Here is a 20,091-nt window from a genome sequence, read left to right as displayed (position 1 = left end):
ACGAAGTAACCACAGATGCACAACGGTCTGTGGAGAATTCATCGAATGAGAAGATTCAGCCAACTGTGGCACAGGTGTCTCGGTGCCCGACTAACTCGTTTGGCATCTTTGAGGGCACTGCAGAAAATCAATAACTACTGCCCAGACGGATGCATCACTGGTTAATCCACATCCATCGAAGTGCCCTCCTACCAAAAATCCGCACGAGGCCAAACAACCTCGACTAACAAAAGGTAAATCCAAAGTAAAAAAGTTTATTAGAAATCTTACTTCTCCGAAGCAGTTGGGATTGTTCAAACGAGTGGATCTATCAAAAGAAGTCGAGGGCAAAATCATTGTTCCCACAGCTGAACGCGATGCAGCTAAATGCGATCCAGCCCCTATGACAAATAAAAGGAGAAGAGTGGCGTCTGATATCGGAACTGTAGATAGTTCCGCAAATGGCTCCAAAATAGATATATGTGATTTATCCACATACTCGCACAAAGGAGAATCACTTGAGGGCTATGAAATGATGGAAAACCAACACTCACATCTTAATCTGAAAACATTTCCTAGAACAACGAAAGCAAAGACTAATCAACGGCCCAATTCCCCTGCTCTGAATCTCCATGATGGAAAGGCAAACAAAAGATCTCCAGAGCAACTCGATCAACACATCGAGCACTCAACAAGATGGAATCCAAGATGCACTTTAACCCAAAGGAGTAAAAAAGTATATTATTCTTCAAGGGTTCAACACAATTATACATCTCTGCCATCAACTCAAATTGGGAAATTACGCCTTCAAAATATTCAAAATGATGATAATGATGTTAACTTAAACCGCAACAACTTGATGACGTTATCCCCTCATTACGTACCATTGAGTCAGAGGATTTTATGATTGTGGAATATCCAACGGAACTTACAGCCGATCGAGTCTTATTGCATATTGCATCCGCTTCAGTTCGTAATACAATTATGAGAGCTTCTGAAGAACTACTGGCTTTTGGCTTTGATATCACTACAGAACCACCAGAGCCGATAAAGTGTGCCATTAGTGGCACTCCATCGCTCTCACTCAAGAAAGATGTTATTCTGAGTCGCAATGACCTGACGAAATCGCTTGCAGAGGTTTCCACAAGGACAATTCAAAATACTCAAAACGGCCATAAGACGGCATGGGAAAATCACAAACCAAGCCTTCGTAATATAAGGCAATAGCAATGACCTGTAGTGCGTGAATCCTGGTGCGAGTTCCTATCTTGGAACACAAGAGGGTTCACGCATCTTTTTAATGACTTTGACATCAATCTACAAAAGGTCATTGTAATTTGCCTCCAAGAAACGTGGCTTGGTGATGCTCCGACAAGAGACGGCTTTGTAACCCACTTGAATCCGGCAGTGAAGAATCCCCAGGGTCGACCCTACTCGGGTCTCCTAACGATGATAAAAATAAATATTTGGTGGAAAACATTGGAAACTTTCAATCCTAATTCCTTTATCCAGGGAATCGTCGTGCAATCGTCACATATAAAAATAGAAGAGCGGCATCATTTGTTGATTATCAATGGAAATTGGAATCCGCACAAAATCAGCACAGTGTCCTTTATAAATGCCACCACGCATCTTACAGATACTGCTGTAATAACATACAGAAATGTGTCTATAATTTGTTGTGGTGACTTAAATTGTACCTGGTTTAGGTTTGATGCGGATCAAAAGATAAACGTACCTTTAAATGAGAACGAGATCTCTAGTCGTAGTCAGGCTTGGATGACAGCACTAACAAATTGTAATTGTCATATGGTAAATGGAAATGCCAAAGGGGACGAACCACCGGTCTCAACTTGGCATGGTGCTGATTCACACAGTATTTTGGACTACTTCTGGGTATCACAAAATATGGTTGAAAAGACGATTAAGCTGAACGTCGACAAAATGGTCAACAGTGATCATGACCTTCTGCGACTCTCTTGCATGATGGAGTGGGTAAACTCGGATGGGCAATATGAAATTCCGATTACAGTAAATGCCGGGGGAAATCGTCTGCGAATCAATGGACCCCAACTTCAAACATTAAGTGAGCAGTTACTTAAACTTCATGAAGACCTACAAGTGAATTATGCCCCGTTGGTGAGCCAACTTAAGACCTCAATGGTCGCGGCTCAGTCAATGGGAATGTGTCACAAGCATATGTCAAGCACACATATTTCAGTGCAAAAGAAATCCATGAGGTGTGATATAAGACGGCTGAAAAAGAATCTCAGTCTTATCAAGAGGCCTGATGAGCTAAGAAAGGCAATCAAACAAAGGTGACAGATGTACCGAAATTGGCTAAAATCCCATAAAATGATCATTCAAAAAAATAGCGCAGAAGAAATGATGAACATTTTGGTGACCAAAAATACCAAACAAATTTGGGCCATCCTGAACACGGGCAACTCTCGATGCCCCGCCATCATCTCAAATGAAATAAACAGTGCGATATGGGAAGATCACTTCTCTGAAATTTATCAGAAACCACAAGACGATCCGAGTGTTCAAACAAGGTCTGTAGAAGTAACCTGGGAGGTGAACAGCTCTGCAGCTGATATAGAGAAAATGATCAAGAATTTAAAGAAGTCTCACGCCGCCGGTCCAGATATGATCACCAATGTGATGTTGAAAAAAACACGCCCAACAATGGGCAGCATTGATTGAAGTTCTGTTCAGGGCGATTTCCATCACTAAGTAAATTCCAGATTCGTGGCTAGAGGCAATAGTAGTCCCAATATTTAAGAAGGCAATTGGGCAGTTCCGACTAACTACCGCCCGATTGCCCTTCTTGATACAATTGGAAAGATCTTGGGCTCTTGTCTCCGCCAAAAATTGGCTGAATGGGCATCTAAAGCAAAGATTCTGGATATTCGGCAAACCAATTTCACCTCAGGAGTAAGTGTTGAATAAACCTGCTCATTCTGAATATCTTGAAGTTGCAAACCCTAAAGGCAAAGAAGAATTTGTACTTAGCCTTTATTGACATGCGCCAAGCCTTCGACAAAATCAATTGTGGCTTGTTCTGGAAGAAACTGTTGAACTGGAACTGCCCACAATCTCTATTGGAGCCGATACAAGCACTCCATTCTGGCACATCAATTCGGGTTCATATAAACAATCAAGGCGACCTTTCAAATAACATTTTTACACACAGGGACGTGAAACAAGGATGCCCCATGGCAGCGGAGCTATTGAAGCTTTTTATCTCAGACGTGCCGGACCACTTGGACCAGGTTCATTGTTTTTCACCTAAACTCAACACAACTCAAATAAAGTGCATAATTTATGCGGACGATCTTGTGCTAATCGACCGCACACCAATTGGGTTACAATGGTTATTGGGAAATCTCAATAATTATTTAAAATCCAATGATTTGGAACTGAACGTTGAAAAGCAAAGCCTTTAAATGGACTATTGATAATGACACCTTGATGTCAGTATACTCCATTTGTTACCTCAGAGTTATGTTTAATAATTCCCTAAATGAGCACCATTGGAGGCCGGTTTTAGTTGCCCGGATGACTCAGTTCGGAATTCAGGGTGCCAAGATTAACGGCGAATACGGGAAATTCAGCTTATCACCCATCATTATATTCTATTCGCAAAAAGTAATTCCAGCAATCACGTTTGGCGCCGAAGCCGGTTGGAATTTGGATTCACAAATATGGCACAAATTAGAAGCAATATTTTGGAGGCATGTCCTAAGACTACCAAGTTATGTATCTGTAACAGCGATCCGTTACGAACTATCACTGAACTCTTTATATTCAGTGGTAATTTGGAAATCATTAAGTGCCTGGTGGAAAATGTGTGTATTACCTGCAATACCTGCATATAAAATCTTTGCCACAAAACCAGTTGAATCAAACAATAATCTACTAGTCGAGTGGAAATCAACCCTGGCTAATCACCTAACAAAGGCTGACATAAAATTTGACGACGATTAATTTTCCGCCGTTGGTTAAAAAGAAATTTGAAGCTTGGTCCTGGATTTCTAATTCAGAACAACGAGACAAACTGAAGTCAACATTGAAAGCTGGAACGTGCTTTCATAGACTGAATAAACCATGCAGATATTTATTAAAATGTCCTGCACGCTATTATCGAGAACAATTTTTGAGGTTCCGACTAAATGCCATGCAAACCAAAGAAATGTTGTGGCAACGAAAGAACAAAGACATATCAGATAATATCTGTCAATACTGCTTGAATGACATTGGGCCTCATTACACGGTAGGTGCTAAAAAACGGGATTTACCGGCATGGCGCTATTAGCGTGTCCGCCCTCACAGGAGACCGCCAATAGCGTACCATTACGAGTAAGCGGACACGCGCATAGGGCCATGCCGGTAAATGACCCTACCGCCATGCCGCAAAAGCACCTTACCGGGCCCGCCCAAAGTGCTGATAGCACCTCCGCCCTCACTGTACATGCTATTAGCGGTCAGAGCTATTAGCGGTCACCGCTATTAGCGGTGACCGCTATTAGCATCGACCGTTAAATTGCGGAACCGGAAATAGCGTCATCGCACCGGAACGGGAAAGAGCACGGCGGCCATCTTTAAAAACACAATCCATTGCCATCCTCTGCCCCCTGGACCATTTTGGAGTTGGGAGCTGTGTGAAATCATCCGTGACACCTGCATCATGCCCAAGGCCCTGAAGAAAACCTGTGACAGGCAGCGGAAGGAAAAGTATACTAACGAGGAACTGGTCATGTTGACACAGACCCTTGCAGAGCATGCAGAGGTAGTCTTTGCCAATGACATGCGCCGCGCCACATTGCTCAGGAAGAAAGCCATCTGGGAGGAGGTGGCTGTCAAAGTCAGTGCCGTGGGCCACAGCACGCGCACTGTGCGCGAATGCAGGAAGAGGTGGGACGACCTCAGGCTGCGGGTGAGGGGCATCCTAGCGGAGAACCACCGCATTGCCAGTGCCGGTGGAGATGGCTCCCCAATACGCCTGAAGGAATGGGAGGAGACATGCGCCAACATGATTGCCACCGAAAGCATTGAGGGAGTGGGCAGCATGGAGGTCGGTGTGGCTACCACTTCCGATGCAGGTGAGTGTACACATGACAGGATGCGGTGTGAATGTACAGTCACCCCCATATGTGAGCACAGACCCCACTCATGCATGGACACACATCCACACATGCATCCATCCATCACCATGTCAGTGTCAGACCCAAACACACACACATGCACACATCACCAGAGACAAGTCCCAAACTCAACCATATATGGATGAGGCACTGAACTGGCACATCACCTGCATCCACAACTGCTAAGTCCCAATGGCCACAACTGCATCATTCCTGTAATTTACATTGAGTATATTGAAACGCAACCAATGCCATCCCCCTTCTCGTCCCTGACAGGCTCACATACAGATGGGGAGGATGCCGCTGATGCATCAAAGGCACCACCTACATCCAAGAGGCCAAGGGCACAGGAGCCGGAGGATACCCCTGCAACATCCAGGGGCAAGGGGGGAAGGCCACACCTGAAGAGTGGCAGCCTACGTCACAGTGCCACTGCCAGGGCAGCAGTAGCTGCACCACCAACTGTGGCCCCACCACCGGAGGCAAACCCACTGTCAACAATGCCAGACACCCAGGGCCCACCATCAGCTGCGGCAAGCTCTGCTGGTGAGGCAGCACCACTGGCCCCCAGTCCGATCCAGAGGACACCCTACTCCAGCACATGGAGATGCACACCCCAAGCCCCCCAGGAAGCCCAGAGGCAGAGGCATCCCAGACCCCTGGTTCTGATGGGACTTTCGAGGACACCAACCCTGCAATAATGTCACCCATGCTACCATCACCTGTTGCATTGGAGCCATCTGAGGGCACGGCATCCAATGCACGGTCACCCGGCACTGACCTCCAAATTTCCGCCATCCTGCAGCGCCAACAGGAGCTGACCGTGCTGGTTGGCCAGCATGTCGCTGAGGCTGCCAATCTCACTGAGAACATAGTCCAGACGGTGAGGCACTCCACTGAGCACATGGACGCCAACATGGACAGGATATGCAATGAAATTGCAAGTCTGAGGGAGGTGCTTGTCCGCATGGCAGACACAATGGACCGCCACTTTCACCAACAAGGCCAGTCTGCCCCATCCTCGACTTCCGGGTCGACACAAACAAGCCCCCTCAGGCGCTCGATGCGAACCACCAGGCGCACGTCTGGCAACCCTCAAGATCCTTCCAAGGACAATTGCAATTAGGGGGTTGATGGGGATACCTCGGTGTGCATTGGCCATGGCAAAAATGGCAGAGACATGAGGGACTGTTGTGGGGGGTGGTGGGAAGGGTGTTATGGGTCTGTTGTGGGGGGTGGTGGGAAGGGTGTTATGGGTCTGTTGTGGGGGGTGGTGGGAAGGGTGTTATGGGTCTGTTGTGGGGGGTGGTGGGAAGGGTGTTATGGGTCTGTTGGGGGGGTGGAAAGGGTGGTGGGATGTTGTGGGGCTTGCACTTCTTCACCTTTATGTTAGTCAATACACTGGTTTCTGATGAAAACACAGCCTTGGACATCTTCATTGTGTGTGTGTGTACTTCATTGGCGACAGGGTCCATTGCGTGCTCTGAGACATACACCAGTGCATTCCTCCCCATATCCATGTGACAGTACGAAAACATTTTCCGCAGATTGATTGGCTGATCAGATGCTGTCTCACAGCACGTGCCTCCTGGCCATCCCCTCTTGCAACGCCTGCATCCCCTTCACCATCAACATCATCATCCTCATCATGTGCTTCTATCCCAATGTCAGGGGGCAGTGGGCCATTCCGTCTGTCACACATATTGTGCAGCATGACACATGCCATGGTGATCTTGGCCACCTTCTCATGTCCATACAGGAGAGCAGCACCAGACCTGGTAATGCACATTGAACGTGACTTCAAAAGTCCAAAGGCCTGCTCAGTCACGATGCGGGTACGGGTATGTGCACGATTGATTACCTCCTCGTGCCTGTTCTATGGTCTCCGTACAGGTGTGAGGAGCCAGGTTTTCAGGGGATAGGCCGCATCACCTGTATGGGGGGATGAATGGGGTCCTGTTACTGTTCACCTCAAGGGCGGCCTGTTCACATCACACAAATTGACATAGCATTGTGATGCAAGTGCTAAAATGAGCGCATACATCCAGATGGTCTGTGTGACAGCAACGTGCAAGTGTGTGGCCGACCCTGCAAGTAGAAATGGCACAATAATGCCTACAACAGTAGTTTTCACATGTCCTGGGTGTGGCCAGGTCTTAGGTGTCCCTGGCCAAGGCATATTTTGTAGCACACTGCTTGTGTACTGACATTCTGACACCAATGTTGCCATGCTGTGAAGCATCACTTCCGTGGTGCTATAGGTGTGTGGTTCAGTGCCATGTCTAGGGATGTTCCCTTTGCATGCATTCAAGGGTACATTGCTGGATTGATGCTGAGATGCGCTGATTCTGTATTACCATCTTGACGCCATGTTGCTGATTTGTGTAATATGTGGCGTGGCATGATGTGCAATGGGGATGGATGTGTAATATTTTGCAGCCTGCATTGTTCTCATATTCGTGCACCTTCAGATTGCATGTGGATGAGTATGTATCTCCCCCCCCCATCCACACCCAGTTGGAGTATGTATCTCTCCCCCCCCATTCACACCCAGTTGGAGTATGTATCTCCCCCCCCCAAATCACGCTGCCATGTGCTTGCCCTGCTACTCACCAAGTAGCCACGAATGTTGTCCGGTGTGTCGCTCCATGTAGCGTGGCATACTTGAGTCCTGCAGAACCATGGAATCATGTGTTGATCCTGGGAATCTGGCACAGCAATGTGTGATTATCTTGCTGGCGTCACATACCATTTTGACATTGATAGAGTGGAATTGCTTCCTGTTTCGGTACACTGCTTCATTGTGATGTGGGACCACCAATTCCGCATGGGTACAGTCGAGGGCCCCGATGCAACTTGGAATGCCTGCCAGTGAATAGAAGCCAACGTTTGTGTTTGCAATCTCCTGGGCAGTCTGTGGCATGGATATGTGTTCAGGTGCATGCTTCAGGAGTGCATCGAGTACCTGGTTCAGCGTGTGTGAGGATACTGGTTGTGAGATGCCATGCATCTGTCCCACTGTATGCTGATGGGTGCCTGTGGGCAGGAAGTGGAGCACACTCACCACCTTCAGTAGCGGGGGGATGGCAGTTCTGATGTCTATGAGGCTCGCAATGTCGTTGTGGATCATGTCCACGATGCTGGTGATGGGAGCCCTGTCCAGATGGTACAGGGTGTGTATCTGCTCAGGGGTCAGGTTGAATGGACTGGCTCTGATCCTGGGTACTGGTGGGTGCCTCTGTGGTATGATTAGGTGCCGTTGTGGTGCCTGCTGTGCCTGTCTTGCCCTCCTCCTCCTCCTCCTCCTCCTGCGTCTCCTTTGTGCTGCCTGTTGTTGTAGCAGCTGCGCTGCAATAAGGTCCTCCAGGCCATGTAATGCTGCCAGTATCGGAACCATCTTGGTGTGGGAGGGGTGTGGGAAGGGGTGTGGTGTGCTCCTTTTGAGCTGCCACAGTCTCCATTGCCTTCACCTGTGCTGATTTGGTCCACCTGTGGCAGGTGGGAACACTGCCCATTTCCCTTAACAGGTGGTCCGCGATGCCGGTATTTGCACCATGGCGGTAAGGGGTTTGGGGGGATTTACCATGCCGCTATTAGCATGTGCACTGGCCCTGTGATGCTGTGCTAATAGCGGCATGGCGTAATTAACGGGATGGAGGGTCGCGCGCACGCGGCCTGCCCGCTATTAGTGGCACCGTAATTAGCGGTGCCGCTAATAGCGGTGTGCCGGGTCGTGATCCACATGGGGATTTAACATTACCGGTAATACATTACCGGTAACGTTAAATCAATACCGCCTTCCGTGTAATGAGGCCCATATAATCGCTACATCATTTGGTCATAGTATGCCTAGGGTTCAGTACCCAGCGATCATGCCACCTTGGGTCATATGTACCTCAGGACGATGATATGGCAAATTGGTGGGGACGGGTGATTGCAAGGCACGACATAAATTTAACATGTGCCGTAGTAAATTATCTTGACTCGTTTTTGAAGGAAGGGGTTACAAGTAACTTCTGACAGTGAAGTCAAATCCAGTTGTCCATGCACTTGTTTAGCTGTTTAACTAACTTTTCTGTGCTTCTTTGCTTCTTTGGTTCTTGTAACCTTTTACCATTCATGGTTATTGTGAATAATGTGGATGTCACCCGATATGTGACACTTTACCTATTTATTTTGCTTATGTTGTTCAGATGTGAAGGTTCTTTGTAACAAACATCGTGCTTGACCAACTGTTTAGTTGTGATTGCTAGACTGAAGTTTCAATAAAAAAAAAAAAGTTATATTCTTCTGTTGCATTTCTATTCCTTATTCTTTGGGCCTGTTTTAGGAGCGAAAGTAGTGCCCAACCTACTAGCAGGGTTTCGGCTCTTAATAGATAATAAAGAGTCGGCAGCATTGTGTAAAGCTGGGCCCCCTTAAAATCGGATTTATCGTTCTTGCTCTACCCCGTTGGTATGTCGTACAGAAGAATATGAAGTGTAATAAATCTTCTGATGATGCAGAGAACGTTGCACTTTTCGTCATAATCATTGCCTGTCCAATTTGCTGTTATCCCCCTGAGAGGTAAGCACTTCCAACAATCCCTTCTGATTAGGAATCTGTCTTTCAGCAAGTTACTCCATAGCAGTTAATTCTGATTTTTGATGAGGCAAGTAATGCATGTTTCTGGTTAGCGCATTTCTGCATTTCTATGCTCCCAACCTGCTCAAAGCAGAACGTTTTAAGTTGGTTAAAGACTGCTGCCGTAGTTGAGTGAGCTAATAATACTGGAGTAGAAAAAAGGGGTATAGGATTAATTTCAGATAAAGAGTGCTTGATGTGCGCGAACCGGGATTACCAACCCAGCCCTTTAAGACAAGGTAGCAATACTGAGATGGATGGGGATGCAGACGATACTCAAACATCAAAAATCAGACTAACTAAGGAAGTTGGCAAAACAAAACTGTTTTATTTGCCATTGTCTAAAACCGGGAGTACAATAGACATCAACGGACGTCACACAGCATGAGCTCCCCGCATTAAAAAAAAAATTACTTTTATAGCAGAAACGCGTCATTGCTGACGTCAATCTACATGGCAAACTACAAAAACCTATTGGAGAAAGTGATTGGGTCTACGGGAACATCTAGGTATGCATTCCATACTTGTTTAAGAGAGTAATAAGGTCTTTAACATCAGGTGGGGCAACTAAGCCCACCTCCCAAACATGTCACTATGAACGTCACCAAATACACATCGTCTCATTGGTTACACAAACTATAGGGCTCTTTACTATGTGGCCCTCACTATGAACGTCACCAAATACACATCGTCTCATTGGTTACGCAAACTATAGGGCTCTTTACTATGTGGCCCTCTACAATTGGTTGGCATCATTAAAACTGTCAGTACTTTTCCACCTAGGCCAGCAGCACTCAGACTGGTCTCCAGGTACTGGTGGGTTGGTCTTGATCATAGCTTCCCACCAATTAGCATATCATCTATCATCACCTCTGTGGTCTGCACGTCAATTAAGGCTTTGAACTCAGCCTTGGAAATGTTCCTTGCTATACAGAATACGAGGGAGTATAGTATGCTCTGTCTCCTTAGTAGGTGTGGTTCGTCACAATTGCCCATTTTCAGCCATCCACGCGACTGAAGACCATGATTTTGAGCTCTGATGTATTTAAAATACTGCTATTTAATGAACCTCTGATGTCTTAATTTTTTTCGTGCACGACTTCTGAACAGGAGTTTGTTCTTTCACACGTTTGAAGCTACTGTCTGAACATTCCAGCCTAGAGCGGCCTTGGCTTCTTGCGGCTGATCCAGCCTTGACCTTCTTGATTCACCTCTGTAATTAAGTTGCTTTTCAGCTGCGACACACTGAAAAGGTTTTCCTTTTTCTGGTTCAGCTCTGCTAAAATGCATAGTGGAATCATCCATAATCACTCACTCTTATATATATATATGTTGGCGCATGCCGCAATCTATTCACAACAAAGCCAGGCTCAAAAATACTTTGTCTGCGTGCATTTCTTTGCCTCTGTACTTGTGTAAAATTACTTGATATCTTCATTTTTTCTGTAGCATAAACATCTTCATCTCGATCCCGAAATGCTGCTTATCTTTGATACTTTTTGATGCCTATAGAATATATATGTTCTCTTGTCTCTGCATCTCTTCTGGGTGCATCAGTATTGCTTCGTGTGACATCACCAATCTGCTCCTTTGCTCTCTTTTCATACTTCTTCTGGTATCTCATTCAAGTGGTGGCCATCATACTATCGTGTATGCAGGTATGGCTTTCTTAATGGGAACCTGCTTCCAGGACTCTCCTTGGTATTGGTATCTTCACTGGCACTGCACGTATTTCACATTCTGGTTCCCAACATATAGGCAACATGGGAGCGATGCTTGAGGTGCCGGTACTTGGCTCCTTCTCTACACGCTTAAAACAAGGAATGGACAGAGAACCAGTTTTGTTCAAGATGTTGTTAATAATAAAATGTGTTAGAGTTGCTTTAGGGTTTGAACAGAGGTAAATCCAGTGAAAGAATGGCTCCAATCTCAAATCACCCTCGAGATCATGGATACCTATCTCTAAATGCACCGCATTATTGGGTGATGCTTGTGGAAGGCCCAATTTTTTTTAGTGGCCCATAAAGTGCAATGGATTTAGTTTTCATCACATAGATGTTAATAGCCATATTAAGTGGTTGTGGTTTTTAACTTCTTTGTAAATCTAGCAATGCCACCAAGGGTTTGTTTCATACTAAATGTTTGCTTGGCTATACATCGGCACCTGATAGGTTTGATGAAAATCTGATGCCACGGTAGTCGAAATTGTGTCACCTGTGGGATTGTTTGCATCATATCTGTGGTATTTTATGATATCTCTGCTTTATGGAACAAATCATTGTTGCAGAATTCTTAGAATTCATATGAAGATCTAAAGAGTTCATGAACATCGTGTACTCATTAATTAGTTGTTGCGAGGCTTGCAGAGTCCGAGCAATGAGCACAGTGTCATCTGCATAAGCCAGCACAGGTTTAAACGTATTCCCAATCTTTGGTACATTGGTACCAACATACACGAGAGCCAATTATAAACCATTTATATATATAGTGAGAACAGCAACAGAGCCAAAATGTACACTTGACATACACCTGCTGGATGTTCTGAAATAAGAGGCACAGCAGCCATTTGCTCCAATTTGGAGGCAAGCTTTAGTGTCCAAATGTCTATTTATCAGAATGTTTAAGATATAATCTGGGCAATCTAAGGTCCTGAGCATATGCCAAAGTTTGGAACTATTAACTTTATCAAATGCTGTGCTTCGGTCAATGAAGGCCAAATAAACTGGCTCTGGCTTAATATACAAAGGGTGGGCTATTTTTAAATAAAGATTATGGGCTTGTTCGCTTGCACCTGGGCCCAATCGGAAGCCCCACGGAATCCCTGCAAGAGTATTACTCTTGCTGTCCCAATACTTCAAATTGTCCGACAGGACCCAGCCAAATATTTTAAAATGTGGTCTAAAAGGGAAATAGCCCGATAAGCCAAGTGGCTTGATCTATTGCCTTTTTTAAATATTGGAAATATGATTGCCAATTTCCATGATTCAGGAACCCTGCCTGATTTAATTTAATGAGTTAAAAACGATCGTAAGGATTAGAGCACAGAACTGAATCTTGTCTCGAAATAAATCTGCTGGAATTGCATGTGGACAGGGAGAGCGGTTCACAGACTGTTTCAAAATAGCACCCATAACCTCTTGGAACGTACAATAAATTGGGGCCCGCCCCACCATCTGATTGCCATTTTGTAATCAAGTAATTACTGGTGCAATTTCAAGTGTAAGGCAGGTTTCCTTATAAAGTGATGACAAGTGGTCAACCTACCCTAGGTCCTGTACATTATTTTCCAGGCAAGTGAGATTATGTATATAGGGAGGGCTGTTTGATACAATGTCCCAAAACCTTTTTGGATTATTTGAGGCACAAGCCTCCAAAAGTTCCTCCCAAAAAGAACTGTCCAATTCAGCGTTATGCTGACCTAGAGTCCTCTAATAATACGCATGACCCATAACAACCTCGGATTTGCTTGGAACAGCTCCTTTTAGAGCTAATAAAAGTTTTTGTTCCATCGTCACATACAGCCTTTATTAAACCGTCCTTTCCTGAATTTATTAGGGCATTGGGCAGCATTAACATGACACAGCTTAGAAATGCTACATTTTACACTCAAATAATGCTAGATTTTTAGAATAATCAGGGTTATTAGCTAACGGAGCTGACAAAAAAGGTAAATTGGTGACAATTGTTTGTGAATGAATTAAGGATTTTGCCCCATCTGATTCTTCGTGTATTATTGGATAGTACATCCACCTCTGACAGATTTAACAGTTGGTTGGTTTGTGTCACCTCAAAAGACCATTTAATTTGTAATCATAATGGAGGATGATTGCTGATCATGTCAGAATTCACTTTAAAGCAATCTATTAGCGGCCTGTCCTTGGCAGTAATGCCGAAATAATCAATGGCAGTATTCTCCTGATGGCCTTGGAAAGTAAGGTTTCCTGGATTATCGGTGGGTGTGCAGCAATTAATTGATCAGAGGTCCCATTCTAAAAAGCCAGGAGAAAAATACAAACCCCATTGAATGTAAGTATCGATCATTGCAGGTTCTGGGTTTCCCAAAACCATATCCTCTACAGGATCGATGTTATCCTGGGGAGGACCACTCAAGCTAGACGGTAGAGACTCTTTTATTACTTGGTCGTCCACTAGTTGTCTAAAGCTCAATAAACTGCCCATTTTTTTTAGTGCTTTGGGGACTGTTCTAAAAATTAACTACAATTATAGCCTCGTGATTGGGGAGCTACAATTGTAAGACCTGTACAAAATTTAAATTGGTGCTCAATGAGATGATTGAACAACTCAGCGAAGTACTTACAAAAGCAGCAAGGCCACTAAAGCATCACCCACGTGTTTTTTGTGATGCCTTCATTAAGAATGCTGTGTAGCCATTGAGTACAAATTCCTCAGCAGCCCATGTTTTCTGAAATAGCATTATGTTATATTTCTTTAGGAGGACCATGGTGTATTCACAGAGCAGTTTGTATCTTGCACCCGCAATATTCCAAGACAAGAATTTCAGGGATGACCCAGAGTTAGAATTGGATGAGGAACTAGAATGGTCAGGTTGATACGTGGGGAACCATCTACTTGGGAAGTTAGATCCAAAGGTAGTCAGTCCACCTCCTCCTTTGTAGAAAGGATGTGAAATCTATTTTTAGTAATTGTAGGCCCTGATACTTGATTTCAGTGAGTGGTAAAATTTAAGGTTTTCCTATTATTATCACTGAAAAGAATTGTATTAGTTGGGGGTACTTGGCGGAGCCAAGGTGCCAGCATCTTTCATGGAATAGTGTCATGCGCTCAGCGACACACCGAGGCAATCCTGACACACACACAACACATCAGGCTACCTCTTCCTGGCGTCCCTCCCCGCAGCAGCATTGTGGCCAAGCAGCATGCCACAGCGGTCATCCAGCAACGCAAGGAAGCTCTGTTCCTTCGGGTGCGGCAGTCATGGCGGCTGTGGCCACGTTGGCGGTGACGATTGCCATGGTACTCGAGGAACACCCACACAGCGCTTCGGGCTGCCCATGTGTCACGGACCCACTCACGTAGCCTAACCATGCGGTCACGTTCACGTGACCAAACAGAAACTGTTGCCATATAAAGAAACGCAGGTTGCTCCACAAAGCACTTCTCAGCTGTTTTCTACCCGGCAAGCTGTGTTTTTGAACTTCGGATTGCACTTCCTTGGATTCTGACCCATTTTCGCTTTCCGGACCTGCTTGTGCATAACCCCTTGGCTATGACGACTTCTGGCTGCCTGATTTCTCGGTTTCTTTGAACTTGGCACTGATTATTATGGACTGCCTTCCTCCGAGTGTCTTGTCATGTTGCTCTGCAATTTTGTCTCTGGACCTTACGTTCACAGAACTTGCACCCGGACTACCTTTCTTGATGCCACTCTTCCCTCAGCACGCTCAGTTGTGACTGAATCCATCGCCTGGAACCCTCTTCATCAAGCCCTGGACCACGGTGGCCAAACATCAAGGGCATGTGGGGACCTCTTCGCTAATCACCCTTCGAGGTTTGCATCCTGCCACCACTTTACAGCTGCTGGTCCTTCCTTCCCCACCACTTACATCTCCTTGGGGGGGAACAACTAGGGATCTTATACCACTTCCCACTTTACAGTGTTCCCCTGCTGGTCTTCTGGTAGGTGCCATATTCCTGTATATGCTCAATTGTCTGTGGGATTTGATATTGCTCAGGAGTGGGGTTCATGCTTTGATTTACTGTTTCCTTTGCTGCTGCCTGGGTTCCGGTGCTCTTGTTCCAGCCACCTGTGACCCCAATAACTGGTCAGGGAGTGGTTTGTTTCCTCTCTCACCGGTGCTTGGGCACGGAGGTATACGTAGTCTTGGCAAAGCTATATTCTTGACAGACTGAGAAGCCTGTCTGCCTAAACTATGGATACCGCCGCTGGGGACCCGGTGACTGCCTTGGTGCAGGCAATCACTGTTCTGCGCGCTGACATGACGGCTGCTACTGCCGACATTCATCAGTGTTTGGACACTATTCAGAGTGAATGCCATGCTTTACCCGCTGATCCCGAGTTCGGGGACCCATCTTGTCAGCTGGGTCCACCTGGTAATGCTACTCCCCCAGCCCCTGTTTACGTGCCAACCCCGTTTCCCTTGGCAGCCCCCAAAAAGTTTCAGGGTGACCCTTGGAAGTTTCATACATTTCTGAACCAGTGTAAGCTCCACTTCTTGTGTCGCCCTCAGGCTTTCCCGGATTCCACTACTAAGGCTGCCTTCACCCTCTCCCACCTGGGTGGCATAGCGGCTGCCTGGGTCAATCCGTTACTGGAAGGTACCAGTCCAGTATTGTATGACTTCGACCTGCTGGTAGCCGAAATGACCAGAGTCTTTGACACCCGTCACAAGGCACAAGCCCAGGACCTGGAATTACTGGATCTGACTCAGGGCAAGTCCTCATTGGTTGACTACATTACCCGCTTTAATCAGTTATCTGTAGAAACTGCTTGGCCTGAGAGCAAGAAGGCCGTCGACTTTTATAGGGGGCTAAGCGACACCATGAAAGACGCTCTGGCCATGGTACCCTCTTTGCCCGCCCAGTACCCCGAACTGGTGGATCTGGTCCTTCAGGTAGATGCCCGGAGGGCTGAGCAGAAGATGGAAACAGGAAGAAACCCTGGCTTATCGTTTTCTTCCGGCGAAGCCTCTTGGGAACCAATGCAAATCTGGGGTATCCGTAGTCCGATTACGGCCACAGAAAGAGAATGACGCAGGGCTTCTAATGCCTGCTTCTATTGTGGCCTCAACGGTCACTTTGTGAGGGAATGCCCAAGACGCCCCAAACCCAAACCGTTGGGTTTTCATTAAGCTCGTCCCTAGAATTGGGGGAACGGACAGGCCTACCATCGACCCCCTTGGTGCCTTCCTCCGGTCATACAGGGCCTACGTTGATCCACGCCCTCCTGCTATCTGTGGACAGCGCCCAACACCACGTCCAACTGGTGATAGACCAGGGCACCAGGGGCAAGTATGTAGATATCTCCTTAGCGGCATCCCTTAATCTGCCCATGCAGAACAAGAGAGGATCTGAACCAGTGCAAGACGTTGATGGTTCATCACTGGTCTCAGGCCCTATCAAACAACAGACAGCCCCCTTGACTCTGATCATTCATGATGTTCATAGTGAGACCCTGTCTTTTGACTTAATCACCACACCCCAGGTCGGTCTCATCCTAGGCATCCCCTGGTTACGGGTTCATAACCCAGTAATCGGCTGGTCTCTGGGCCACATATTCTTTGAATCGTCCCATTGTCAGGATCACCTTCTTGTTTCCCCTGATGACATTGCCTTGCCTTCCCAGGCATTGCGTGCCCTTGCCCAGCTAACGCTGAACGATGACAAACCATGGATCTGGACTCTCCAAGCTATGTCATGGGAGCAACAGTCTCTTGACTTCTTAGAAGTCTTCGACAAGGGTTATGTGGAACATCTCCCACCCCACCCTACGATTGCCCCATCGACCTTGTCCCTGGGGCCGTCGTGCCCTGCGTGGATGGATCTACTCATTGTCACCTTCGGAAGATCAGGCACTGAAAGAATACCTCCAAACCACCCTGCGAGGGGACACATCTGACCTTCACAGTCCCCTGCGGCTAGTCCCATCTTTTTCGTACCTAAGAGAGAGGGGGATCTCCGTCCCTGAGTGGATTACAGAAGACTCAACCAGGTAACAGTGAAGAACCGGTACCCCATCCCGCTCATCAATCCCTTGCTAGACCGATTAACACAAGCCACTGTGTTCACCAAGCTGGACCTTAGGGGGGCCTTTAATCTGGTTTGCATTTGAAGAGGGAACGAGTGGAAGACTACCTTCTGTACCCGGCATGGCTTGTATAAATATACGGTCATGCCCTTTGGCCTATGTAATGCCCCTGCTACCTTTCAGAGATTAATGACCTGTGTGTTCCATGACATCATTGACATCTACGTTGTCATCTACCTGGATGACATACATCTTTATATTCTTTCCTTCTCTTCAGATGCATGTGAACCACATCCGGGAGGTTCTCACTCGGCTCAGGGCCAATGGTCTTTTTGCTAAACCCGAGAAATGTCTTTTTCATGCCACGAAAGTGGACTTTTTGGGGTTTCATATCAAATCTGGTGGACTTTCCATGAACACAGCCAAAGTCAGCACAGTCCTCAACTGGCCTGTCCCCATGACCATCAAGCCTTACAGTCAGTCCTTGAGTTCGCTAATTTTTATAGGGGGTTTATATCTAGGTTTTCCGCTGTTGCTGCCCCCCTTACTAAACTTACTAGTCCACGAAAACCCTTCATCTGTACCCCGGTACAGCAAGAGGCATTTACTTCTTTGAAGTCTTTGAAGTCTGCTTTCACCTTGGCCCCCATACTACAGCATCCCAATGCGGATCTGCCATTTGTTGTGGAAGCAGATGCCTCCTCTTGCACGCTAGGCGCAGTCCTTTCCCAGACATGCCCGGCTACTGGGCTCCTCCATCCTGTAGCCTTTCACTCCCGTAAATGTACCCCTATGGAAACACACTATACTGTCAGGGAAAAGGAGCTTCTGGCTGTGAAAGATGCATTCCAGGTTTGGAGGCATCATCTTCTAGGGGCCAAACACCAGATCATGGTCTACTCAGACCACCGGAATTTACAGGACCTTGCTGCCCTAAAGTGCGTAAACAGTCGGCAGGTTGATGGCACTTGTTTTTCTCTGCCTATGAATTTGTTATACGCCACCGCCCCAGAGTCGTCCATGGTAAAGCGGATGCATTGTCACGCCTGCCAGGTGGTGATTCCCTTCCGATCTTTCCTGACAATCTGTTAGACAAGAAGCACGTCATTTGTCTTTGTACCCCCCGGCCTGCTTGGTCACCTCCATCCGCCAGTGGGTTTCCCTTCACCCTGAGTTAACACACGACTGGAGTCCGGTGTTCCATGACGGGTTGCCTTTTGTACAAAATAGGCTGTACCTACCTACCCAAGATACCAGCAGTCGTGCTCTGGAATGGTCAAATGACGCACTGATCAATGGGCATCCAGGTCAGAAACTCTTGCCTTACTCCAACTTTGGTGTTGGTGGCCTACCATGCGTAGGGACGTCTGTGACTACATCACTAACTGCTCGATATGTGCCCAATGTAAGAACCGTATGGGGCGTCCCTTAGTCGCTCTCCAACCTTTGCCCCTTCCGCTTAGACCATGGCATACCATCACCATGGACTTCATCACAGACATGCCCATGGTTCAGGGATACGACACGATCTGGGTTGTTGTGCATTCACGAAAATGGCACACTTAATTCCTTACACTGGCATCCCCTCGCCCCCCCCCCACCTTGGCCAATCTGTTCTTTCGTTCTGTGTTTTGTCTCTCTGGTCTTCCTACTGTTCTGGTTTCTGATAGGGTTTCCCAGTTTACATCACGTTTTTGGCTCTCCCTCACCAAACTTCTGGGTATCGATGCTCGGTTCTCATCCTCTTACCACCCCGAGACCGATGGGAAGACCAAACACGTCAATCAGATGCTCGAGCAGTACCTGCACTGTCTGTCACTACAATACCAACACACCTGGTACCAGGTATTGCACATCGCTGAATTTGTATACAACAATGCCCCTCATTCCTCCACTGGCTTTTCTCCTTTTTAAATGTTGTATGGCTCGCACCCACGGGGCCTGACCTTTCTGCCTCACGCACCCCAGCCACTGATGCATGCCTGATGCATGCCCCCAAGAACAGGCCCTTACCCACTCCGAGAGGCACAGGCCGTTATGTGTCACGCAGCAGACAAAATGCGTGCTCAAGCGCCCTCATATATAGGCGACAGAGTCTGTTTGTCCTCTAGGCACCATCATATGCCTGGTTGCCGAAAGCTGCTTCCTAATTTTGTGGGGCCCTACCGGATCACCAGAGTCATCAATCCTGTTTTCCATACCTCGCTGTTGAAGCCCTGCCCTCCCGCCACTCGAGTAGTGTTTCCCACTACTCCTGTCTTGCAGGGTTCCCCAGATGAGGACGGTCAGTGGCATCCTTGGCTCCCGGCTTCATAGGGGGTGCCTGTATTACCTGGTGGATTGGGTTAGGGTTGGTCCCAAGGAGAGGTCCTGGGAGCCCACTTCTAATGTCCACACCCCGCTCTTGGTGTCCAGGTTCATAAGGATAACCCTACCAGCCCATGGGCGTGTGGGCCTTTTGGGGGGGTTCTGTCATGTGCTCAGCGACACACCGAAGCAATCTCGACACACACACACAACTCATCTTGAAGCATCTTTGGCTCACCACTTGGGAAGATTTCATTGGACCCTGCTGAGAGAACAGCCCTTTCTAAA

Source organism: Ambystoma mexicanum, chromosome 5q (assembly GCF_040938575.1).
Source record: "Ambystoma mexicanum isolate Mex_15411 chromosome 5q, UKY_AmexF1_1, whole genome shotgun sequence".
NCBI classification, from domain to species: Eukaryota; Metazoa; Chordata; class Amphibia; order Caudata; family Ambystomatidae; genus Ambystoma; species Ambystoma mexicanum.
This window is presented reverse-complemented; position numbering follows the sequence as displayed.